A 13,680-nucleotide genomic window follows, 5' to 3' on the forward strand; every position below is an offset into this window, starting at 1 on the left:
TTCTCTTGATCTTTCATGCATATAGACCAAGTTGAATACCAAATCTTGGCATTTATGCTCCCGGTAACAGTAAGCAGATTTTTCAATTAATTATGGCATATGAGCACTCTTGAAGGTCTTATTCCTCTAATTACCTACTGGTGGCTGTTCTGCATTTTGCCTTATTGAATAAAAATGCACATCATTAATGTCTAGTCACTGCTGCTTCATCCTGCATTGCAAAGCTTCACCACAATACACATTTTATCTTGACGTATTTCTGAAGGATCTTACATACAAACAGGAATGGTGGGGTATGGGTTGAATGGGACCTATAGCTAATTTTGTGCTAATTCTACTCATTCATTCCTGCATTCATCATTTGTTTACCCATTTATTCAACAACCTTTTATTGAATTTCTACTATGCTCCAGGTACTTACAGGGTAGTAGAGAAATAAATGTGAACAGCACACATGGGGTTTTTCCCCTCTCATAGTTTGAAGTTTAATGGGAGACTTGGAAAAAAATAAATGTCAGGAAAATACTTACAAACTGTGATAAGTGCCGTGAAAGAAGCAAACAGAGTGTTGAGGTTTACAAAATGCTGACCACACAAGGGTTCTTCTCTGCTTCCAACCTTCCGTAGCTCCCCACTGCCTACCTACACAAGGCCGCCAGCAACTCAGCACAGCGTTCAAGGCTCTTCAGAATATGGATCCTGCCTGATGTTACCACTCCCATCGCCCCCAGTACTCAAGCACACATAAATATTCGCCACTGCCTGGATGTGTATGTAATGCCAAGGGCTCAGATGTTTTACTTGCAAGCGATAGAGAGTCTTTGGGTGGCTCCAAGCAAGGCAGTCAAACAAGCGCACACAATGCGTGCTTTGAATGGGACAGAGCGCAGTGTGCAGGATGACCTGGTCAGGTGGGGGCGTGAGGATCTGTGAGGAAGCATCAACAGGGCTTAACCAAGAGGATGGCATTGCCTAAATGTCAGTGGGAGTGGCAGACCTACTAGATATGGACCCGAGCCCTTCTCTTGGACGTGGTCGTGGATCGGCTGTGAGGGTGAGGACATAACGAGTGACTCCCGTCCTCCTGGCGTCGAAGAGGTTGGCGAGCTGCCAGCTGCAGCAGTAAAGTGGCGGTAAAGTGGTATTAAGGTAGTAGTGCTACTTAAATCAATATATAGATTCTTCCAGAGGAAAGTCAGAAATAATTTCTTCCTCCGGGATGCGTCAGTCTTACTAGAGAACTAGCCAGACTCCTTGCTGGTGGTGCTCTCATATCACAGGGTATGTCAAGAAAGATGATTTCGTAAGCCTTCAACCTGGGGTCTCACAAGGGTGGCCCACAGGCTGAATCTGGCTCACAGACCAATGAGCTGATTTATCTGGCACTGTGTTTTAAAACTGGGAATCTCCTCACGAATTTCTGATTTCCACCTTTTCCTTAAAAATAAGATCGGCTGGGTGTGCCTGGGTGGCTCAGTTGGCTAAGCGTCTGACTCTTGGTTTCTGCTCAGGTCACTATCTCAGGGTTTAGTGAGTTCGGAGCCCCGCCTTGGGCTCTGCATTGGCAGTGCGGAGCCTCCTTGGGATTCTCTCCCTCTCTCTGTCCCTCCCCTGTTCACTCCCATCTCTGTCTGTCTCAAAAAAAATAAATAAAAATAAGATCTGCTAACATTCTCATGTGACAACTGGCTGGAGGTGAGGGGAGACCCTTTTTTCAAAGGCATTTACACCCTAGGCCCACGACAGGCCCCACCAGTCCCTAACAGCAGTCGGGGCTGCAGGTGGAGAAGGCCCCAGCTCTGCAGATGGGCCCTGTGTCATACATGCAGTGCCTTCCAGTCTGAGCCCCAGAGCACATGGGTGAGGTTGTAAACATAGTCACCCTTCGCTGATTGCCAGGGAAGCTTGACTCTCCTCCGTGCCCCACCAGGTGCCTGCCCCTGGGGTGTGCCAGGCCATGGCTGTGCCCCTTCCCCAAGTCTGCCCCAGGCAGTATGTGCCCGTGCCTTGGTGACATTATTTGAGCACTAACAATACTTCCAATAATATTAATAGGAACAATTATAGAGCACTTAGCATGGTCCAGGCACTTTGTCAAGAGCATCACATGGATACACGACTTCTTCAATGAACCTGAGGGCAGACATTACCATTCCCATTTTATAGATGTGGAAACAGAGGCACAGAGAAGTGCCTTGCCCAAAGTTACACCATAGGTGATTAGGAGAGAGAAGAATCCAGGTTAAATCCTTGGTGCCTACCCTTGAAGAATTTTAATGTTTATTTATTTATTTTGAGAGAGAGCAAACATGAGCAGGGGAGGGGCAGAGAGAGAGTGAGAGAGAATCCCAAGGAGGCTCCACACTGTCAGCGCTGAGCCTTATGCGGGGCTCAATCCCATGAACTGTGAGATCATGGCCTGAGCTGAACTCAAGAGCCAGACGCCTAACCCAGAAATGATAAAAATCATTTCTGTTTTATCTATTCTTTGAAGTTTAATAATGTATATTTGGAATTATCTTCAAACAGCTACATCTATCTGGAATTGCTGGTTAATTCCAAATAGTGTGCCATATGCTTTCCTATCCTTCATCTTTGTGCACACGTTTCTCTTACGTGGGTTGTGGTTCCCTCCTCCTCTTGCCCATACCTAGGTCTCTGCCCTGGAAACTTCTGGTGGCAATTTGCATATGCCTTTTACAGGTGGCATGGCCCCATATTCTGAGGTAGTGTTGATTTAAAATATTTGGTCCTACTGTTATGCGTTCTTGAAGCTTGTGCCCAGGGCATGGATACCTGATTCAGAATACATGACCATAGTGTGTTTATAGTCCTTTTGGGTTCTATTGAGGGTTTTTAAAAAAATTGCACACAAGTTTCTCTTATGAGACAGTGAGGTCCTAAGAGCAGAAATCACATCTTACTCAAGTGCATGTTCTTGTCCAGCTCGAATGATAAAGAGTATTGCATGGGGTGGGCAGTCTGTCTTTTATCCATCTGGATGTTAGTTCTGTGTCCTCTTTACTTAATAGCACATTCAGATCCCTTTTTCTCTCCCCATCAATTCAGCTTGCTTGAAATAATGGAAACTCATTCTGAGGTGTCAGAGACTGATGACGGCTTTGTGTGGAATCTCCCTAGGCACTTACTTTTCAGCTGGCATCAAAGGCCTCATCCAGAAGCATCCATATAGAAAAGGTCAGTGAACAGAATCCAATGTGTCTGAGGACAAAGTGTGTATTAGAATGAATAACCATGGAGGGTTCAGAACAGCTGTTCTGGGCCAGGGGTGATTTTCCCCTTTCTGTCCCACTCAGGGCAATGTCTGGAGACTTTCTTGGTTGTTACAACTTGGGCAAGGGTCTCTATTAGCATCTTGTGGGTAGAGGCTAGGAATCCTACTAAATATCCTACAGTTCACAGGACTACTCCCACAACAGAATTTTCCAGTCCCAAGTGTCAATAGTACTGAGGTTGAGAAACAAAGTTTCTGACAGGGTTTTCTACGTATCCACAAACACAATGGCTTCAACCAACACACAATTTTTGTCTCCCAGTTCTGGAGGCCCAAAGTCCAAAATGGGTGTCGCTGGGCTAAAATCAAGGTGTCAGCAGGGCAGAGTTCCTTATGGAGATTTTAAGGGAGCATCCACCTCCTTGCCTTTTCCAGCTTCTAGAAACCACTCGCATTTCTTGACTTGTTGCTCCCGTCCTTCATCTTCAAAGCCAGCAATGGCAGGCTAGGTTCTCAGGTGCCAGGGGTCTGGTTCTCCCTCCTCTGCCTCCCTCTTTCACTTAAGGACCCTGTGATTATGTTGGGTCTATCTGGAGAAACCAGGATAATCTCAGGTCATCTAATTATCAGCCTTAGCTCCATCTGCAATTTTAATTCCCTGTCACCATGTAACCTAACATATTTGTAGGTTTGGGGAGTGAGATGTGGACATCCTCGGGGGCCACTGTTCTGCCTACCACAGAGGACCCTTGTCCTACAACCCAACCCTAAATCAAATGCATTTACTGGCCTTACCAAGGCCAAGTTGCAAGTCATTTAGATAATTCCCAAATACCATAATATGATTTGAAGAGAATTAAGAGTGGACTGCTCAAGACCTGTAATTCTCTTCCAGTTACAGTTACTTCTTTTTAAAATTTTTTTTAATTTTTTTTTTATTTTTTATTTATTTTTGAGAAATAGAGTGCAGGCAGGGGAGGGGCAGAGAGAGAGAGGGAGAGAGAAAGAGAGAGAGAGAGGGAGACACAGAATCTGAAGCAGCCTCCAGGCTCTGAGCTGTCAACACAGAGCCTGACGCGGCTCTTGAACCCACGAACTGTAAGATGACTTGAGCCGAAGTTGGACGCTTAACTGACTGAGCCACCCCAGATGCCCTCAGTTACAGTTACTTCTTCACCAGGGCCTGCCATAGGACCTCCAATGACATTATTTCCTGAGCTGTGGGAGTCTGGGATCAATCACACCTGCCTCCCTGTGTAGCTATCAGGTGAGGGGCTTACACACAAGGATTAACAGCCAAATGGAAATCCGTATGCCCCTTCATTAAGTGCCAGATGCAACAACTCCCAGTACAGATATAGGAGTCTAAGAGAGAGTTAGACTTCCCAGTCTAACTGAAGTTTCTTCCCAGAAAATTCAAGACAGCAGCATAAATTTCTTGCCCAGTTATAGTCAGAATGAAGGTGGAAGAGAAGGATCCCAGGCTGGGCTCACACAGAGCTGGAGGCCCTACCCAGAAGTGCCTGCCACAAGGGGCAGGGTGGGCACGCATGCCTGAGTGCCCTGGGCTGTGACCAATCAATGACCATTTTCTGCTCTTTTGTACCAAGTTGGAAAACTAGGTAGGACAAATGGTTAACATGAGTTTAAGTAGCCTATTGGAGACTTATACTTACTTGTAGGAGGCATGTTGGAATTTGGGGGCCTCCAGCACAAGGACTGGGGTTACCAGTAATGGTACAGAATGGCTGGTGGAGAAAGTACTGGCTTTGCAATCAGAAGGCTCTGTGCTCTGGTGCCGGCTCACCTCTGCCTGGGACGACTGCCTTATACAGCCTTGCAGGGCCCGGTGGCTGTCCTGCCCCTGCTGTCCCACAGCCTCACGTTCTAGCCCTCTTCAGGTAGGGCAGGAGCATGCAATATAATGTTCCCTGTAGAAGATGCACCTGTGGATCAGTGGTATTCGTTTAGGAACTCAGTAGGAATGTAGCTGTAATCCAGGCCCTTTCCAGCTTTTGAGAGTAAGGCCCTAGTTCCTGGCATGTCACAGAGACCACGGTGCTGTTGTCTCTTGCTGGCTTGTCATGTGGGCCCAGAGAAATATTCTCCTTTGCAGCCAGCAATATGATTTATTTGAAAGAAAGTCTCTAATGAGCATGTGCTTCAAATGAAAGAATCAGGATGGTACTGCCTGAGCTCGTTTATGCTAATGCTCTGCAGGGAAGTAGCTTGGAAATTGCTTTTATTAAGGGAATAGGACACACAGAGTGGGGAAATGGAGCCTGCGGGCAGCCAGAGGCCTCCCATCTCTTCGCCTTCAATTTGCAAGCATCTGGGATGCCCTCCGCAGTTGGCAGGGGCCTTGGCATAATGTTGGTGTTGCTGGTGCTGGCCCCGTGGGCTGTCTGGGCTGGAGAAGTGCTTTCTTTGCACCCTCGTGGTCTGCCTGAACTTGCTCTCCCTGGTCCCTTTGCTCTATCTGGGTGTGAGTCAGGAAATAAGAGCAGGCCCCTAGTGTCCCCACAGTGACAGGGTAGGACAGCTTCAGTTAATAAGCTTGGCGGCTGGCAGAATAGCTGAGCCTCACTGGCCCTAACAAATGCAATGCTGTCAACTGGGAAGAGGGTTTCATAGGGCTCTGGGTGGACCTGACCTTGCCACCTTTACAGATAACCTTGTTGGCAACATATAGAGCATTCTTCTAAGTGGGTGAATGACCCAGGGGTGGAAAGAGGAACCTTAGGAGGTGGTGATGTTGCCATTTGCAGCATATCTTGGCCCCTGAAGTTTTGGCAAAAGTCCTGAGCTCCCCATGCACATCTGTCAACCCTCCCTGCACTACACAAAAGTGTATTCCTTTCCTATTATCTCTGTAACAAATTACCATAAACTCAGTAGCTTAAAACAACACACATCTATTCTTCTACAGTTCTGGAAGTCCGAAGTCTAAAAGCAAGGTGTCTGCAGGGCTGTGTTCATTCTAGAGGCTTTAGGGGTGAATCTATTTCCTGTCTTTTCAGAGTCTAGGAGTGGGCTGTATTCTCCTCTCGAACTTCTTGCTCTATTCGCACCTCCTCCTCCTGATTCTGAGCCACCTGCCTCCCTCTTACAAGGCCCCCGTGATTGCACTCAGCCCCCTGCATATTTTAGCATAATCTCTCCATCCCAAGACCCTTCACTTAATCATGTCGGCAGACTCTCTTTCACCATGTAAGGTGCAGGATTCCGGGACCAGGATAGCACAGGAGGACTGCCGCGGGTGGGGTAAGATGAGGAGACCACAAGCAAACCCTGCCCCATCCGGCCCAGCAATGCCTCCATCAGCGTGATGGCTCCAGTACCGCGTTGGAGGGCAACTCTGGCTCTGCTTGTGTATTTAGGTCTTTACTAACCACTCCCCATATTCTCTCTCCTGCACCCGAGGGTGCTCATCTTCCCCCACTGCCAAGTGACTTTGCAGCCCCTTCTCTCCCTTCTTTTGCTTAAACACTGGAACGTTGGGCCGTGCCAGTTCCCTGGTTCTAACCTTGGGTTCTCTTATCCGTGTTCTGCTTCTCCTCCTTGTGGCTCTCCTCAGTGGAACATTTCCTCCAGAACTCCCATCATGGCTCTACAGGTTTTAGGAAGTTGAACACATTAGTGTTATAACAGAAGGGCGGAAGTAGACCATCTCTTGAAGCCGAAGGTAGAATTTCAGGGCAGCAGGTGTGAACAGGAATGAGGTCACAATGCTTCCTTCTGTCCTGTGGGCAGAGCATTGGACACAATGAGCAGGTGCAGAAAGGAAGTTCAATGTTCCTCACATTGGGACAACCTGGGGAACCAGAGAGATTTGTCCCACAGAAGTGAGGATGCCTCAAGGAGAGACCTGCCCCGAAGGATTTGAAAATGAATGAGGAACCCTGGGGGGTGCTGACAAGGCTTCCACTTAGGAAGTGCTGTCTCTGGGACAGTGGAGGCAGTCACTGCTTAGGGCACCAGGAGACCACTTCCAGAAGGGCAGGCTGTGCACCTGAGACAACAACTGAACCGACCAGAGGAGAAAGGTCAGGATCCTGGGAGCCCGAGCTCAGGTTGGAGCTGAAGGTGGTGGTAGCCAGGACAGACCACAGAAAAGGTGATGCACAAACAGCCAACCGGCTTCATTAGACGCAGGCTGGATGAGTGAGCAGTCCGGGTGTCTAGAAATTGCCTCCTTCTGCAGAGGGTCCCTGTCTCATATGACAACGAAAGGACTTTAGCCCTCCCTAGAGCTGGAGGGATACCTTTAGGTAGCTCATCTGTCCTTTGGAAGGGGATCTCCCACTCAAAATCCAAGGTGCCCTGCGGGGGTTCCCTCCTGGTCCAGTCACTGTCCCTATCCTTTTCTTAGTTTCCTGCAGGGAAGTGGCAGTGGCCTCAGGAAACCGGGCAGAGAAGAGCCAGGGGCCACCTGAGTTCTCAAACCTTTCCAGGCTCCTCTCTCAAGTGATGTCGCAGCCCGCACCTGTTCCTCTCACCAGGGCAGGAGGAAGGCCCTGGCTACCCAGTGAGCAGACACTGTAAGCACCCGCCTCAGTGGGCTACAGTGTCCCTTGGCAATTCCTTATTTGCTCCTCTATCCTTTTTCAACACAACCCTCCCTTCCTCTTAAGAAAACTCCCTTGAGGAAAGATCTGCCTCAGCTTCCTGGGCAAATTTCCCTCTCTCTCTCTCCCCCTCCCCCTCTCTCCCTTCCTCTCGCTCTTTCTCCCTTCCTGCTTGCTTGCTTCCTTCCTTCTTTCCTTCCTTCCTTCCATCTATTCTGAAGCTCAACTATAGATAAGGTGTTGGCTCTGAGGAGTCTGTGTATTTTGTTAATTTTTTTGCTTTGATCTTAATCTTTTAATCATATTTTCCCTAGATCCTGATTCTTTTATTCTTATTTTTGTCATTACTTCATTGAATGCGTTCTTGTCATTGTGACCCAATTGTGTGTGTGTGTGTGTGTGTGTGTGTGTGTGTGTGTGTGTGTGTAGCACAGTGCTATGCACTAGGTCTAGAGACCTCAAGTAGCTTTACTCATTAGGAACTGGTTAACTGATCTTGGACAAGCTAAATAACATCCTTGGATCTTCTTTTCCTCATCTGAGAAATGAGATAATTACACTGCATATTGGCTTCTTTTAGCTCTAACTTCTTCCTTAATCAGATGGAAACCCAGGGCTTGAGTGGACTTCATTTCTGCAGAGGTGTGCACATGGGCATCACGGGACAGCATCTCACTCCTGCAATGATCAGTATAAATCAGGAAACTTACATTGGCTTTAAAGAGTTCTTCCCACTTGGTAATGGAATAAATCTATCAACTGTATTATTTTCTTGAGGCTGCTATAACAAATTCCCCAAAGCTTAGTAGATTAAAACATCAGACATTTATTCTGTCATCATCCTGGATACCAGAAGTCTGAAGTCAGTATCAGTAGGTGAACATCAAGGTGTCAGTAGGATTATCTGTGCTCTGGAGGATTTGGGGAGAATCTGTTCCTCGCCTCTTCCCGCTTCTGGTGGCAGCTGGCATTCCCTGACTTGTGCTACTTCAGTCTTTGCCTCCGTGGTCACATTGTCTTCTCCCCTTCTCTGTGACCTCACGGTGTGCTCTCTTCTCAGGGCATTTGTGATTGCATTTGGAGCCCACACCCTGATAATCCATGATAATCCTCCCCTGCCAAGATCCTTAACTTAATCACATCCATAAGGACCCTTTATCCTTATAATATTCACAAGTTGCAAAGGTTAGAATCTGATATATTTGTAGGACCGTTTTTCAACCCATGACACCACCTTACACCAGCCCAGTTATTGCCCATTGGCAAGGAAGGGAGATAAGTGACTGTGGTGGCATTTCCAGCCTCTCATCATAGCTTCAGCTTTTGTAAAATCAATCACGGAGGTGGGTGCCGATAACGATGGCCCTGACATTCTTGGAGAAAAAGGCACAGAACTTTTACAGGCAAAGAAGACAGAGCATGTGTCTATGCATCTGCAGTCTGGGCTTCTTGTTGGGGGCACCATGAGACCCACAACGCCCCAACTTCTGACAGATTATAGGAGACAGATGACCTGTTCTAAGAATTTCTTTGCTTTGTCCTCTTCTCGTCTAGGTCACTATTTAGAGAAAGAGTGGCATGGGAGGGAAAACTGCAGAAGGAACTGAAAACTCAGAGCCATGGACAACTCTTTTATTGTGAACATGGCACCTTCTGATCCAGAGCCTATCAACTTCCAGAGCTCCTCTCTCTCTCTGTCTCTCTGCACATGGCTGACTGGTCAGATTTTTACTAGGCATTTTTGAATTGAAATATATTAATTAAAAGTCTCAACCTCAAAATTTATTGCCTGTTTTGTTTCCCTGTATGACATTGGGCAAATGCCTACCTCTTTCTAGACCTCAGTTTGCTCATCTGTAACTTAAAAGAGGGCAGAGGCAGGAAGGGATGTCTCGGGTGAAAAAGACTATATGATGTAGTGGAGAAACCCGTGCTTGAGAACCAGCAGACTTAAGTTAGAAACCTGACTGACACTCTGTTAGTCATGTGCTCTTGAGAAAGTTGCTTTTCCTCTACCGAGTCCGGGCTTCTCATTGGTAAAATGGAGATAACAATTGGTGTGGGGATTGTTATGGGTTGAATTACATCCCTCAAAAAGATACATTGAAGTCTTGATCCCTAGTACCTGTGAATGTGACCTTATTTGGGAATGGGGTTGGTGCAGATGTAATTAAGAAGAGGTCACACTGGAGTAGGGTAGTCTCTAATCCAATGTGACTGGTGTCCTTATAACAAGGGGAGAAGACACATGGGGAGAAGATGGTCATATGACAGTGGAGGCAGAGATTGGAGTGATGTGTCCCCAAGGCAAGGAATGCCTGGGGCTACCAGAAGCTGGAAGAAGTAAGGAAGGATTCTTTCCTGGAGGCTTCAGAGTGAGCACAGCTTTGCCAAGCTTGATTTCAGACCTCCAGCCTCCAGAACTGTGAGAAAATAAACTTTTTTTTTGTTTTAAGCCACCCATTTTGGGGATGTTTCAGCAACCCTAGGAAACTAAGTAGTCATGTCTGCTTAGGCTCCTCTTGGCTGTAATAGTTTCTCAGGCTTTCATTGTTTTCAATGACCTTGACAGTTTTGAGGAGTGTTGGTGAGATATTTTGCAGGATACCTTTCAATTAAGATTTGTCTGATGGTTTTCTCATGATTACACTGGGGTTTTGTAATTTTGGGACGAAGACACAGAGGTAAAGTGGAGTCTCATTTCATCATACCAAGGGTGAATGCTATTGATATGATTTATGACTGTTGATGCTGACCTTGACCACTTGGCTGAGGTAGTTTGTCAGATTCCTCTACTCATTCATTCCCATTTTCCTACTGTGCTCTTTGGAAGGAAGTCACCATCTGCAGCCCACACTTAAGAGATGGGCGTTCTACTGCACACCCTTGAGGGTGAAATATCTACAGACATTATTTAGAATTCTTCTGCATGGAGATTTACCTCTTCTTTCCTATTTATTATTCAATCATTTTTCTTTGAGTATGGACTCATTGATATTTATTTTATAGTGTAGATTATGATTCAACACTACTTTCTTTATTTTTGTTGCTCGAATTACTCCAGCTTGGCCATAGGGTGGCTCTTTCAGTTGGCTCCCATTTTGATAGCCCCATCACTGGGATTTTTTTCCTGCCCAAGGACTTCCTTATTTCTGGCACTATGAGATGCTCCAGGTTCGTCTTGTATATTTCCTGTCCTGGTTCTGGAATCAGCCATTTCTCTAGGGAGACTTGGCTTTTCTTTCTTTCTTTCTTTCTTTCTTTCTTTCTTTCTTTCTTTCTTTCTTTCTTTCTTATTAGAAGATGGTATTATAAATCACTATGTGCTCATTGCCACTAGGGTGTCATTCCTTCTAGTCCCCCTCAGCTGACAGAGTGAGGAAGTATATATGGTCATACTAACTGTGTTTTTCTAAGTTGTCCTTCACTTTACATTTGGTGCTTCTTGGATTCCTCCTCATTATACGTCTAATAGGTATCTAGCACCCCTGATTTTTGGGCCCATAAGTAGGAAAGGTCTATTCGAACTCACCTAATGAATGGGTCTAGGTAGATACTTTTTATCTTAATGACCCAGTTTGTTAAGCCTGTATTCTCATATCCTCTCCAGTCCATCTCAGAAGCTCCTACCTTTGGACTTTGATTCTTATAGCTCCTTTTTCCTGTCATGCCTGCCTGGCCTTTTACTTCTGTTTCTCCAAATTTTCCCTGTTCTTCTAGGGTCCAACCCAGGTTGTTGCACGGGTGTGTTCCTAGTATCATAATTCATAAAACTGCACACCTAGGATTTGCACACATTTTTAATTTATGAGGAATTATAATAAGATACTTAAAAAGATAACTTTGATCCAGGTAGAAGACATCAATAACTTTGCTTCCATGAGGTTGCAAATAATCTTCATGATACTAAAAATAAAGCTTATTATTATGCATCAGTTAAAATATGTTCATCTTTAAGAAACAGAAGCCCTATCTCAAGCTGGTTTAAATGGGGACTTTATTATCTCAGGGCACAGGAAGCAGTGAGGTAGGCAGCTTCAGGGACAGCTGACTTTGTGGCTCAGTGATGGCACTGAGGACCCAGGTCATACTCTCTGCTCTGTCCCCTGGGTACTGGTTGTATCCAGACATCAGTCTCTTCCTGTGGCTCCCCCTGAAGAGCAAGGGAACTTTCCAGCAACCCCCCCCCTTTCAAAAAAAATCATCCCTTCAGACCCCTTCAGTCAGAATTGAAGAAGAGGGGGTTCCAGGGTTTTTCAGTTTGTTAAGCATCCGACTTCAGCTCAGGTCATGGTTTGCAGTTTGTGAGTTCAAGCCCCGTGTCAGGTTCTGTACCTTCTTTGGCTCCTTTGTCTCCCTCACTCTGCCCCTCCCCCTCTTTCAAAAATAAGTAAATATTTTTTAAAAATTTGAAGAAGATAAGTCCAGAGTCTTTGAGTCTTGTATTGGAAACAAACACTGTCACTCCTTCCTGAGGAAGGAGAGTTCCTTCAGGCAGGAGAATGGGTGAGGCTCTTGTCCCAGGGATTTTCTTAAGACTTTCAACAATTTATTTTTTGACTCTTCTCTGCCATGTCTTCCAATATTGCTGAAATCTGGTTGGAGTGGTCATAGGACAGCTAACTTCCAGGATGAGAAGGTGGGCAATGAAGGGTCAAGCAGTGGGCTTTATAAAGGAGGGCTGCACTGCCCTGGTCCCCTGTGGGGATTATTACCAGCCAGGAAATAGCTTCAGCACCCAACCCAGGCTGCATCCCGGCCTCAGGCTCCTGGTTCAGATGTCACAGTGCCAGAAAAGTGTTCTCTCAAGGCATTTAGCACCGTTCTAATTTTACATTTTCTTTGGCTGATTAACAGCTTTCCCCTTACTCTGTAAGTTGCCCAAGAGTAGGGAACATATCTATTTTCCTCAGCTTTGTATCTCCAGCATCCAGAACAGTGTGTGGAACATATGGGAGTTAAACCCTATTTATTAGTTGAATCGATTAATGTGGTAGGTAGAACATGGGGTTTTATTTTATTTTATCTTTATTTATTTATTTTTAAATGTTTATTTATTTTGAGAGAGAGAGAGAGAGAGAGCGCACACATACAGGAGACGGGGAGGAGCAGAGAGGGAGGGAGAGAGAGAGGGAGAATCCCAAGCCAGCTCCATGCTAAGCTCAGTGCAGAGCCTATCACGGGGCTCGATCCCATAGTCCTGGGACCAAGACCTGAGCTGAAATCAAGAGTCAGACGCTCAACTGATTGAGCCACCCAGGTGCCCCAGGACATGGATTTTTAGATCAAACCAATGTTGTTTCTTTTCTTTTTCCATATAAGGAATATTTTTTTTTAATTAAAAAAAATTTTTCAAATACAATTTGTTGTCAAATTGGCTTACATTCAACACCCAGTGCTCATCTGAACAAGTGCCCTCCTCAATGCCCGTTTTCCCCTCTCCCACTCCCCATCAACCCTCCGTTCTCTATATTTAAGAATCTCCTATGGTTTACCTCCCTCCTTCTCTGTTTGTAACTATTTTCCCCCCTTCCCTTCCCCCATGGTCTTCTGTTAAGTTTCTCAAGATCCACATAGGAGTGAAAACATATGATATCTGCCCTTCTCTGACTGACTTACATCACTCAGTATAATACCCTCCAGTTCCATCCATGTTGCTGCAAATGGCATGATTTCATTCTTTCTCATTTTCAAGTAGTATTCCATTGTATATATAAGCCACATCTTCTTTATCCACTCATCAGTGATGGACATTTAGGCTCTTTCCATAATTTGGCTATTGTTGAAAGCGCTGCTATAAACGTTGGAGTACACGTGCCCCTATGCCTCAGCACTCCTGTATCCCTTGGGTAAATTCCTAGTAGTGCCATTGCTGGG

At 45.8% G+C, this 13,680-nt stretch overlaps 1 long non-coding RNA gene across 1 annotated transcript; it reads right to left on the reverse strand.

The window, feature by feature from the left end:
- Nucleotides 1-2,658: 2,658 nt before the first annotated feature.
- On the reverse strand, nt 2,659-7,003 carry LOC121028501 (uncharacterized). Its single transcript, XR_005789257.1, has 3 exons — nt 6,762-7,003; nt 4,912-5,181; nt 2,659-3,222 (listed from the first exon to the last, which is right to left on the reverse strand). It is a non-coding gene; the product is annotated as an uncharacterized LOC121028501 (long non-coding RNA).
- Between the last annotated feature and the right edge of the window lie 6,677 nt (nt 7,004-13,680).

The sequence above is a fragment of the Herpailurus yagouaroundi genome, unplaced genomic scaffold (assembly GCF_014898765.1).
Source record: "Herpailurus yagouaroundi ecotype Mexico unplaced genomic scaffold, PumYag 100, whole genome shotgun sequence".
NCBI lineage: Eukaryota > Metazoa > Chordata > Mammalia > Carnivora > Felidae > Herpailurus > Herpailurus yagouaroundi.